This window comes from Protopterus annectens, chromosome 1.part0, assembly GCF_019279795.1.
Source record: "Protopterus annectens isolate FY-2018-M chromosome 1.part0, PAN1.0, whole genome shotgun sequence".
NCBI classification, from domain to species: Eukaryota; Metazoa; Chordata; order Ceratodontiformes; family Protopteridae; genus Protopterus; species Protopterus annectens.
In genome coordinates, this window is record NC_056725.1 from 138859236 (window position 1) to 138872986 (window position 13751).

The window sequence follows — 13751 nt, forward strand, 5'->3', positions numbered from 1 at the left end:
CCACTCTTACCACAAGGTAGCACTTCATTGAATGTGAGAGCATTAGGCCTCTGCGCTAACTGCCCAAGTGAAAATATTTAACTAAATTCAGAAATCCTTTCCAGTGTGACCTTGTCGAGAAGACTGTATCACAGTAATATGCAACAATGGCTGCAGAAGGGATGCTGAAGATCAGAAGGTTCTGATCATCACTCCAAGTAATGCAGACTAATATGACCTGGCAAATGTCAACCCATTAGCATTTGCTGAAGGCTTTAAAGAAGTTACTGCAAAAATATATTACTGGAATGGAACATTTTAGATTACTGAAATGCAACAGACTATGGGCTGGATTCCAAAAGAAAGTTGTAGACAACACAGTGAGCTGGAGGAAAATGTCAGCAAACTATGGCAGACATGATTCCATAACAAATGGAAAGACATATGCAAATAATAATTTTTGCATTGTAGGATAATTGCATTCTCCAATTATACCCACCAGATTAAAAAGCACAAGGGATGTGCCCAAAACTATATAATGTGACAGAGGCCATACATGATCACCATTTTGAGCTAAAAATGAATGTGGATATCCCAACATTCCTGCAAATTCTTCAGATTCTACAGTATATTATTAAAAAAAAAAGATTGCAAACTGCATTTAATGCATTATAGCAGGTAGGGGTACTACAAACCATACTAGAGGATGACCTGCAAAAGCACTGAGCCAGTCTACACTTAAGCCAGCTCTAAGACTAGAAAATAATAGATACAAATTAGAAGAACCAGTAGTTGTCCAGATAGAACATCATCCATACCATAACCACAATATAATCTGCCAAACATTAAACATATATGTGCGCTAAAGAAATAAACACATCTGGACAACTAGGGACTAACAGTAATCTCTGGACCCCTTTAGGCAAGGTACATCACCAAAGGTGCCCATATGTGGCATGCCTAAGGTGCATATAACAGAAGGTGTTGGTAACAAGGTAGGCTGTAATCATATGTACAATAAATGTTTGCAAGTACCAGCATTACAGCTAGTATTTCAATGCCTCTAAGAATGTTCTTTTGGAGAGACGTACCGTAAACAATTGAACAAAAATGTGGGGGTTGTACAATAACACTGAGATGCTGTACACACATCATAGAAATGCATAACACTATAGGACACTTGTGTGAAAAAACAGACACCAGCAGCAATACTGACAACATGGTAAAGTGTGACAATAAAGCCACCTACCTGACAATGTAAATACACATACGTGACATGCCTGTCCTGTCCTGTCACACATAAGGCAATGATAAAATGCACAGGTGGGTGCAGTGGCATGAATTATCCAGAGGTATGACTACATGCTATACAACAAAGCATCAAGGACAGGTATGACATAGCAGCCATGGAACATGCAGCAGTAGATTGGATGAGCCACCATATGTATAGATGTGTGTGGGTAAGCTGGTATGAATGGAAATGTACTCTTGAGAAGTACATTTCATCAAGTGCCTATCAAATGTGAGTAGCAAAATCATAGGTGCATGTTGTGTAGAGGTGGAGGCAGTTGCACCATAAAAGAGAGCAATGGAATATTAAATTTAGAAATCAATGCCATAGCTAGGGAGTACAATGTTATTGCTTTGGCAATATGGCTAAGGTATGTCAAGTAGCACAAATCAAATGGCAGCAAGTTAAAATTTGTTAATGTATTAAAACTATAATAATGGCAAATATGTGCAACATGACACAACCTGACAGCAGTCTATTAGTAAGCCAAATGAGTAGAAAAAAAAACTTCTGGCATCAGACAAGTCATAGACCACTAACAAGCAGAGTAAGCAATGGTTAACACAGTGGACATCATTGCCACTGGGTTAGGATGGCACAACAGGTTACACAATGAGCTAACTGCCAGTGTTACACTAACTGTGTCCAGGGTGCTCACAATGACACACCACACCATGGTCTTGGCTTCCCTGCCACATGAGGAAACACTATGCCCATGGTGCTGTACTGATGAGCTGCATGTGGTGACATTTACAAGTTGGGCACAGTGTGGGTATGAGCAATACTGTAAAGTGCATGTCTGGACTTGACTACCAGGTTCTGAAGAGGGCAACTAACAGCAGATGTGTGTACACATTGTAGAACAAACACTGATGTACAAGAGGGCCTAGTGAGAGAGGGGTTGCTTCTCCCACTAGGGGTAATCTTATGAGTGTCGGTGTATGTAACACCTGGTTTATACTATGACACTGCTCCAGCACTGCCATAACAAGGCTTTCAACAGTGCATGTAACAGATACCACACTGTCATGTTGTGCAGCCAATGCTGCCATGCCCTCCCCATAGCTGCGATCCTGACACTTGTGTAACACATGTAGGTGGTGTGCTACATAATTCGTAGCATGAGCAACTGCATGTAGGTCATTGCCATGACATTGCTGTGAATGTTCATGAGTTGGTAAGAGTAGGAGTGCACCATCAGACACACATCCACACCCATCAGCTACGTTCTCATATGTAGTCTAATGGACAGTATCACCCCTTTGTAGGGCACAGTCACTATCAGTGCCAGTATCAAATGGGGACAATTGGTCATGGTCATCATCATGACCAATATCTGATGCCCCAACATTATCAGGCTGGCTGTCCTCCTGATTGAAAACTAAACCATGAACCACAGGACTGTCCCCTCCAGGGCCTGACATTACCTTTCCTCATGCAGTGTACTGTGTGCCACTGGCCATATTATCAGACTGAGACATCTCAGATGCCTCCTCAGTATCAGTGGATGGGCTTGTGGCAGAGACAGGAAGGGGCAGTGCTGCAAATGCAGATATGATACATGTCACATGCATTTACAAAGTGAAAATGAGACAGGATATGAGTGAAACAGTCTGACAATTCACTAACAACACAAATCAAATACAGAGATAAAGACTTACTTGGTCAGCATGGTTGCAGGTGGTGCAATGCCCTTAGAGAGCCATGTGAAAGTCCATATCAGTCAACCAGCAAACACATGATAAGATCAATGTAAAACTGCACATACATGCTGAAAGACCTGAAGTGTTCTTGTCTGACTCCACTTTCAGTGGTGAGATCTGAAATGCCACTGTGGTGTAAAAACAGATACATACACTACAGGTCAGTAGGAAGCACATACATATCATCAGGGTGAGTGTAAACTGATGCATACAATGCAGTTATGGTATAGATACACATACTTGATGGCTGATGCTGATGGCTGGAATGCAAGGGCCTCCTGCAAGTGAAGAGAACATTAGTACACATATGGTTACAATGGCACTTATTAGAATCTCAGTATAATACATATGGAGGCTGTCTTACCAGGTCAGTCATCCTCTAAGGAGGCCAGGCTCAATCTATGGTGTGCTGAACCTGTGGTTTAAGCTGGAACATGAGCAACAAATGAGTAAATATCACTCCTGACATCAGGTAGTGGTAGGTCAATCAATACATACACATAGCTCTACCTGAGTACAGAGACACATACCTGAAGGCCATGTACAATGTTCTGATTGGAATGGCCTTATGCAGATGAATAAAACATCAGTACATGCAGTACTCACAGTGTCACCTAAGCAGTGTTTATTTAACAGCACATGCAAGCAATCTTATTATGTATTCCCTCAGCTGTGTCATGCTGTCAGTCATGATACTGGTGTGTTACATGTGTGAATGTATGTCCTTTAAATACACATGCAATATGCTCTCCTTTATATTAACAGTGTACCTACTACTACATCTGGTGGGGCAGCCATGGTGGTGTAGTGGTTAGCATTGTCACCTCCCAACAAGAGGTTCTCCAGTTCAATCCTTGGCTGTGCTGCCTTCTGTGCAGAGACTGTATGTCCTCCCTGTGGTCACGTGGGTTTCCTCTGGGTGCTCTGGTTTCCTCCCACATCCTAAAGACATGCAGTAGGTGGATTGGACACTATAAATTGGCCCTAGGTGTGTGTGTGCCTTCTGTGGAAGGTTGGGTGCCGGGCTGGCAACTCAACACTGTAAAACTTCACTGCCAATCATGAGCAGACAGGTGATCCACTGTGGCGACCCCTAACCAGGAAAAGCTGAAAGAAGAAGAAGACCTACTACTACATCTCAGGATACCAGCCTCAGTTCCTCGTCCAGAAATATGATGGTCTTGACAGGTGGCATGGTGGGAGGCCAGAATAGCTCTCAACTCAGACTTTTGCCTCATATTTTCTTTATCTTTTCCTCTTAAAATTTGGGGTTTACTCAAAAATCATTGAAGATTAAAGACTGTAAATAATGATAGATATTTGAGTATCAGACTTCATATCCTTCAGAAAATTCATGCTAACTCAAAAGCTTTTATTCTAGCAACTTTCTAAACTTATAAGTGCAATATTTAAAATTCATCCCTATTTTTGGACCTTTGTCCCCCCATTATTTTTGGCTTTGTACAGATTTATTGTCCTAAGAGGTTGAGCGGTATGGAGGCCAAGAATAGTGTTATTTCATCCAGGGGAGGTACAGGTGACTGGCCATCAGTGGCATTCCTCTCCTCATATCAGTGGAGTTTGTTGTCTACATGGAGGATCATGTCAGAGAAATGACAGCAGGCATCCTGACTGCAATTGTGCCACCCACAGCATTGATCATGTTGATTAGGTCCTTTCATACCTGATTCTTCCAGAATGTATTGCCCATCCTAGTAAATTCCTGCCATGTTGTTGCAGGGACTCAAGTACAATTTTATTTTACCTGTAGAAAAAATTATTGCTTCTGCTTCTAGCAGACATCTGCAAAAATAAAAGGTGCACATATCAGGATGTGGACATGTAGTACACCTAGCATCAAATCAACATTAAAAGTATGAGATAGCTTAATGCTCCACATATACATTCTATTGCAATGCAAAAGAAAACAGGTCAATCTATTATATGCACCGCCATCATGTACAGATAATCGTAGTAAATATACACAACATAGCAGGTGCTGCTTATGTCATTAAATATAAAGCATACATGTGCTACACACACTCCCCAGTCTACAGCTTAGGATATGCCATACACCCAGAGATGGGTTTAGAAGCTAGTTCTGTAGGAATGTTGACAATCTTATATTATACACCTTACCACTTCACCACCAATAGAGCAACAACATCCATGTAGCATTCACACCAACAGTCATATACAGAGCTAATTATCCCTATCATGTTACCTACGCAGATTGGGAATATTGAAAAATATCAATACAGTAGTGCACACACAGCTGCAGAACTGTGTAATGTACCCACTGACAATAGCAGGTACTGCCAGCCATGCCAGGAGAAATAGGGCAGTGGATTTCTAACATATGCCAGCACAGCTAGCTGGAACTTTGTAAATAATTATATGTCATTTGTATATCAAACTGATTTGTACAGATGTGTATGCTGAAAATGTATTTGTGAGGTTTGCTTGTGTTAAAATGTATCAACGGTGCGAAAATGTATCAACAGTACCCCCTGCTGGAAGGAAAAGAAATGTACATGTATTATTGTAACTGAATTAAATGTATACATTGTAACAGCATATACTGGAAGTGAAGAGGTTAATCTTAATCCACCTGACTTTGCAAAATATTCTTGAAATTAAATTACTTTATGGTTTCAGCCATAAAGATGTTATCCTACAGTTTTGAATGGAGCCAGAAAAGCAATGTCTGTGCTAGGGAATAGTTGGTAGCTACTGTAGGAAGAGTGAAATAGTTTTATGGCTTTATGACTTCCAGGAGATCAGAGCAAATCTCTGTGTGCATGGCAACACATAGGTGCTAAAATGCTGTCAGCTTCTAGTGTTGGTGATAGCATGGGAAACAGAGTCAGATGGCCAGATGGCATTCATTCTGGCAGTCAAATATCATATTTTGATATTAGTAGGAGTTTGCTCTTAGCATTCTGTATTCTGTCTTTGATCTGACTACAAGGACCACTTGCCCACAGCATCTGCCTTACGGTAGAAATTAACTTAATTAGGGAACAGTAATTCTTTTATATTAGTCAGGAAAATATGGTGAGATTAGAAGTACCATTTTTCTTTAACTGTGTGAAACTTTACATCTGTGTTATTTTTAATAGTCCCTGTGATTGAAACTCTGGTGTTTACTGTAAATAGATATTTAGTATTTTCTGGTTCTTTTACTATTTCTTATTAAATATATTTAAACTTTTCACTGTGGCTGGTCTTTTAGAAAATATTTACGCTTTGAGAGAATTTGCATATATTTATTTGTTGATAACTGTGGCCACTCCTGAAACCCTTACTGTTTGGTCAACATTACCATTTCTATTAATATTAACTTCACTTAGTGTAATTGGGTACCCTTTTAAGAGTCTTATAGTAACTGATTGATGGCAGTGAAATTACCTCATAGTCTGGACAGAGCGGGCCATCTGTGCTAGCCTTTCCCAGGTGTGTGTGTGTGGGTGAAAATTAAATCTCAAAGAATGTGTGTGTGTGTGTGTGTGTGTGTGTGTGTGTGTGTGTGTGTGTGTGTGTGTGTGTGTGTGTGTGTGTGTGTGTGTGTGTGTGTGTGTGTGTGTGTGTGTGTGTGTGTGTGTGTGTGTGTGTGTGTGTGTGTGTGTGTGTGTGTGTGTGTGTGTGTGTGTGTATGTGTGTGTGTCAACTACTTGGAGCAGGGACATGAAGCAGTGGTTTCACAGAGAGGGTGCTAAGCACAGCTGTGTCAGTGGAGGGCCTTAATGGGGACCTGGGGGAGACAGATATAGAGAAATCCAGACGCCGGGCACAGTGTGTTCTTTGTGTGATCTTAAGGAAAATTGTGCATGATGCAGAGAAGTCTGCATCAGGAAATACTGAGTATATCCATTTGTATTACAAGTGAACATCCCTCTCCAGTGTCAGTGGTGAGGATTTAGACTCCTTGATTACTGGTCCAGCATGGGGACGTCATACCTACATCTGTCAAACATATGTATCCATCTGTGCCAAAATCACATCAGAGCACTAACAGCAAATGAACATATATATCCCAACTGTGGTGGGTGAATGTGAGCTCAGACATAGGCTACAGGCTGAATCTTTTAGATGTCCTACAACTCCCAATGAATAGCATGGGAGCTTCCAATGTAAGACTCAGCATCAGTAGGTATCTGCAAACCTACTTATTACATCTGATTTGCAGAAAGTCTCATAAACCATTGTTATCTGCAAACACTGCTATGGATTAACAGGTAGAACTGCATTCCTGACAGATATGGTCAGAATCTGTCTATATTTGCAGTTCACTGAGGCTAATAGAAGCCATATCAGCAGTGCACTGAGGCTAATAGAAATCCAAACACCTACATGTGGGAAAAACTTCACTGAGAATGATGGACATGTACCCATAAACATGTTTATGGCAGAAGGCCAAGCCTTATTAAAAGATGATGATGCATTTTCAGATCATTCCCTTGGTACCTGTAAATAGAGTGGTACCTCAAAGAGCAATCATCAGAACACATTTTTGATTAAAGTTTATACTGAATTTAAGGACATATTGACAAAGAGGAGACTGTGACACATCTGAACACCTAAAAGGATGAGCGAGGAGACCCTGCAGATGCTGGTGGTATATGTGCAACACAACACAAGGATGTGGGCACACCAGAGGAATTTTGCCCAGATGGATGTGTGGAACCAGATTGTCAGGGAGCTTCACAGATGGATGGTGATCTTCAGGGCTGGAATACAGGTCTGCTTCTATAATGACCTCAGTCATAGGGAACAGGAGCAACTGCTGGAGAGGATTGCCACAGTTTGCTGACAGCCCATGGATCCCTACAGTGAGTGCCATATTCCACACCTTAACATCTATAACATACATTTATTTTTCACTGAACATATATTGTACAGTACTAATTTGTGTTTCCTAAGTATTCATGGTATATTCAGAAAAGCATAATGGTATTTACTGTTGCAATGGAATGGGGTGCACATATATTAATAATGCTCAGACTGTTGTTAGAGATGTTAGCTGTATCTTCTGTGCCAGCATCCTTAAGTTTGTTGTAATGCAGAACACAATTGAGTATTATACTATTAATGGCCACATAACTGCACAGTCTGACATTATCCATAGACAAGCAAGGTCTGAAATGCAGGTGTGCAAGAATGTATAGTAGCAAAATTTCTAATATATGACTGTATGTGTTTGAGACCTCTTATATACAATGGTATGTAATAAGAGTCCCTAATACACCCTGAGAAAACCTGTTGATTAGCTCAACTGGTTAATCAATTTAGTAATGCTCAGAATCTATAAAAGCATTTTAACCAACTTGCTTATGCAATAATTTCTTTGTATTAATTCAACAACTGTGTATTGTTGCACATTTGTGTGCTGCTTTACTAAAATGGCTGTACATTTTATTATTAGTGTGCATTAAAGTACAGATATTTCTATGTTACACTTGGAGTGTTCCATATTACTCAATTTAGTGGAAAGGATCTTGTTGTGCTTCAGTTCCATTACTCATGGAAACACCTAACAGACTAACATCAGTGTTAAATGTTCAATTGTTGTTTGTCTTTTCCTGGTTAGGGGTCGCCACAGCGGAACTCTGGTACGCTAATGATTGGCAGTAGATTTTTTATGGTGCCGAGTTGCCAGCCCGACGCCCAACCTTCAGCGAAGACACGCCCATTCATGCATGCCTTTCGGAGGCCACTCGACTGCGGGGAGGACATGCAGACTCCACACAGAAGATGCTCCAGCTGAGAATTGAACGGGAGAACCTCTTGCTGGGAGGCAACAATGCTACCACTGGACCACCACAGCTTGTTAATTGTTCAGTAATGACTGTAAACATGCTGTTCCTTCTAGATGACTTAGTGATATGTGAGCAATGCAAGTGGGCAGGCAATAAATCACACAATACTTTTTCATATACATCACAGGTCATCATATGCCATTTACCCTTTTTGGGAAATGCTGCATATGTAAATATTCCCACAACTCTATTTCTCTCTCTCTCTGTCTACATAGTTAGATAGTGAGCTAGATAGATAAATAGATAGATAGATAGATAGATAGATAGATAGATAGATAGATAGATAGATAGATAGATATAAATATGTATATATATGCATATATATATATATATATATATATATATATATATATATATATATATATATATATATATATATATATATATATATATATATATATATATATATATACACATATATATATACCGTTATATGTATGTTTAGGTATTGAGATATGTGTATGGATATACATGCAAAGATATCTACATGTGCACACACAAATATCTAGATTAGCATTCATATATCTGCATGCTTGTTTAAGTTGCATAGCTCTCAACTGTCCAGATTTTCGCAGAACATCCGAATTTTTACTCATATTTTTTGGTCCATTTATCATAAAACTGTAGTTTTCAGGCAAATCACTGGCAAATCATTGAAGACTGAAGTCAAAAAAATAATGGCAGACATTTGATTTTCAGACTTCATACCCTTAAGAAAATTCATGCTAATGCAAAATCTGTTATTTTATCAACGTTCTAAGTTTGTAAGACCAATATTTAAAAAGTGTCCCTATTTTTGGACCTTTATCCCCCCATTGTTTGTGGCTTTGTCCAGATTTCTTGTTCTAGGTCATTGAGAGGATTGTTTAAGTGTCTGCATTTGTATCAGACATATATATCTGTGCTACCTTAAAACATGCAGTCACCTAGTTATTGCTGTCCACATACCATTAACCTTGTTTTGTTGCACTATCCTCTGTGGCTAATGCTGATCACATCAGTCTTTGTATCATACGACAGGACTTCTGCACATTGTACCTGACATGCATCTTGTACTGAACATTTCCTGAGTACAAATAATCACATATGACATTGTTTTATTCTGGAAGTGTATATTCACAGCTCCGACATATTTGACTCACAGAAGCTTATTCTCCTGTACCATAGAACACATAGCTACGCAGGTAAGGTCCGGGCCTTTGGTACAGACAGAGGTTGCTTTTGTAAATTTGAATCTACCTTCTGCTCACTTGATGTCAGTTATCCTAGCATGCAACATGCACACCTATAAATATGAATATGAGGTAGTGGTACTTAGTCTTATTTCAATGTGCCTTATTCTGTAAAGTGTGCATTATGACAATGCTTTGAAATGATGTTATTTACTATTAATTGCTGTATAACTACATAACACTCAGCCATTGCTGTTTAAAATTTGACTCATTATATTCTTACAGGTGCCAAGGAGAAAGGGCAAAACAGATCTAGATGCATTAAGTGAAGAACCAGTGATTGGAGAGAGGTGCATCTTCCATGTGTTCAGTTTTGCTGCCTTAGTTATACCTTTTATTATTAATGGATTTTTACTGCCTCCATTTAACTCTGTTTATGCAGATAGCATCACTGAATGCAAATGTGTATATAAGCTTCCCAAAATGCAACTGCAAGATATATCTCCTAAGTTTTAATTTTTTGCATATCACATTTGCTGAACTCATCATTCAGTGTAATCCTGCAGTTTTTATTGTGCTGAAACATTTATTAGTGTCTATAGTGAGGTAAGATAAAGTTTGCTGACACAACCTAAATGATAGTCATCTGTTGCACTGGGATTTTAGATGTGATTGTATTACCTACAAATTATGCGTGATTGCTGAATTGGTGCTTGCTGCCGATGGCATACACCACAACTCCCAATGTAGTTTTATCAGCATGCACAGTGAACAACTTCTATGTATGGCAGTGGTGTTCAATTAATTTCATGGTGTGCATGTCTCCCTGTTCATCTATTGGACTGGTGTCTGCCATCTCACTTTTCAGTGTTGTTAGCAGAGTTGTAACACTTTGTAATGGTTGGCTGCTGCCCTTTTTCCACATAAGTGTATGTCACCCATGTGTGTGTGTTAGGACATTTAGCAGCACTACATATGCTTTTGCACATTACTATATCACAATGCACTTTTGAGGTGTTGTACTAAAGTAGCTTCTTCGATGATGTCCAATATTAAAATATTCTGCTTCATGATGACACCTGTATATATATATATATATATATATATATATATATATATATATATATATATATCTGTATAACTTGCTTGTATTGAGTGATACTTAATTACATATAAATGGGAGCTGTCAACAGTATGTAAGTACATATGTTATGTACATATATCGTAACATGGCCATGCTGTATATTGCAAAGGCAATTGGTAAATATATAAACTATACATTCCACTAACAATGTGATCTAATGATGCAGTCAGGATATATCTGATAGGTTCATAGGTTCATAGGTTCATACTAGGCTATCTGCCCAAGGGCATTTATAAGCCTAGCCCATAGTTATGTGGCTTTCGCCACCCCTTTAGTTTGAATAAAAACTATGCCTATCATTTTTCTGTGCCTCTGTCAAGCAGTGACACTGAAGTAATCCCTGGGGTATATCTGCGATCTCCCATCCATTGGTCAAGATTCCTCTTGAACAAGGCCAGCGAGGTGCTCTGCCTCACATGTACCGGGATTTTGTTCCACAGCATAGGGAGTCTCTGAGTGATGAATCTGTCCCTCCAGCATGTTCTATTTATAACCGTGTCAAGGTTTAAGTCTCCCGCCCTTGTGGTTCTGAGGGATCTAGATTTTTTGAGGTGAAGCATATTCATCAAATCTGGGTTTGACATGGCCTTATATGTCAGGCACAGTGCACTGATTCACTACTTTGTATAAACATCATAAGACTGCCAAGCAATGTTTACATGTAGGGAATTGTTTCTTAGCTCATATCTCACTTGGGATATATCAACATATTTTACAAGTTGTACATGTTACACTTACATGATTTAATGGCATTGTATTATTGCCACCTAAACTTATATTGGGGGATTTCATTCAAGTGTGAGTTTATCTATGTGGCTTTCCTGCTGTGTTGCACCTAACTTGCACAGATTGACTTTGCATATACATTATGGCATTGTTTACTACGTTTTTCCAGCACTCCTTTGCTGTCATTGTGAAACATGCATATGTCATACCAAAATGCATCATGCTTTTCTACATATGTTTTCCACAGTCACGCATTCAATTATTTCTCTAAATTGTCACAGATTAGCACTGTCTATGGCTTGCATGGACATCAGTGATCTATATATGCTTGTTTCAGGCTTGTCATATGTACAGCTTGACAGCCTCTCTTATAATTGCAGTATTCATCCTTACGGGCCACTACTGTTAATTTTATATTTGCAGGACACTACTCATGTATGCAAATTATTGTTCTTGTTCAATACACATCATATAGTTAGGATTATATTTATATATGTGCATGTGTCATATCATCATAGAAATCATGCGCTGAAGCTGTTATTGCTCAGTAACGTTTGCATATCATGATAGATATCTTTACCGCATATTGTTATGCACTCTTGATACATCTAACTATACAATTCATTGGCATGTGAATTACAAAGCTATTCGTGTATTGCTGTGGTACGTTACATTTTAGGTCACCTTAGGTGCTATACTGACATGTTGAATGATGTTTTACTGCTGTGTTCTGTTACATATTCTCTCTGAATGGTATTATTCACAGGTTGTCTTACACACCTGTGATATTGGCAGACCCTTCAGTTTTACATACAGTACATCATGTATGTTCCTCCCCAATCAAACTGTGATGTCTGACCTATTCCTTAACTTTTATGAGTGCATTAATGTTGACAGATCTTTTGTAAATATGTTGTCCTTATCAATCTGACTGACATAACAGCCAAACGTGCACTGTTTTAGGGCTGCATATACTGTATGCTGTGACAGCATCACTACAGATGAGGGAGGGTGGTCACCATACTTACACATCCTTAAAATAGTTATTTCCATACTGTACACAATTTGGAAATGTTGCATTGTTATATGTGTTGATTTTATCTATTACCATTTTGGCTTTTATTGCAATGTTATTGACTTATTTTACTGTCATTTTACAGAGTCCAGGAACTGTGACAGCCTACTTATCCACAGGAGGCAATGTAGACATGCTCGACCTCTACCAGCAGATTCCATTTTCAAGGGCCAGAGAGAATATCTGGACAATGACTCCATCCAGGACTGTGCATGAGGTCATCTTTGATGTTCGGCCCCAATCAGGAAAGAGCCTCTGGACCATAGGTATTGTCTACATGCTCCACTCATGTCATGCTGCCACCATGGTGTATTCCTGCTTAGGTAATCTTTCAGCTATATGCACATATTTGTGCACATTTCCCATACTGTGGTCGTGCTTATACTATGTACCTTTTGATGCACACTTCAGAGTCCAGCTCTTATACGTCTATAACTCTTATCTGATTATGATACATGCTCAGATGTGTCAATGCCATTATCACCATCGTATCACATGAACTTACAATACTGTAGTTTATGCTGACAGTGTTACAGATATGCAGGTCAGTTATTTCTGCACTCTGCCTGTGGCCTGCCTAATCTACATACTGTGGCCCATGACGCTGTCATTCATGATCCTGTATGACTTTGTTTGTGATAGCTAGGTCTGACACAGATTGCAGGCTGCCAATAGACACACAGTTGCTGTATTGATAGTGCTTAACAGGTGCATGTGTGGGACATTACACCTGCTAAAATTAATGACATTCCCCATACATCCCACTGTGCTCCTGTGATGTTATGGGCACATGGGTGAAATATGTCCCTACATACTTGTCATGTCAGGGAGTTTTCTACATT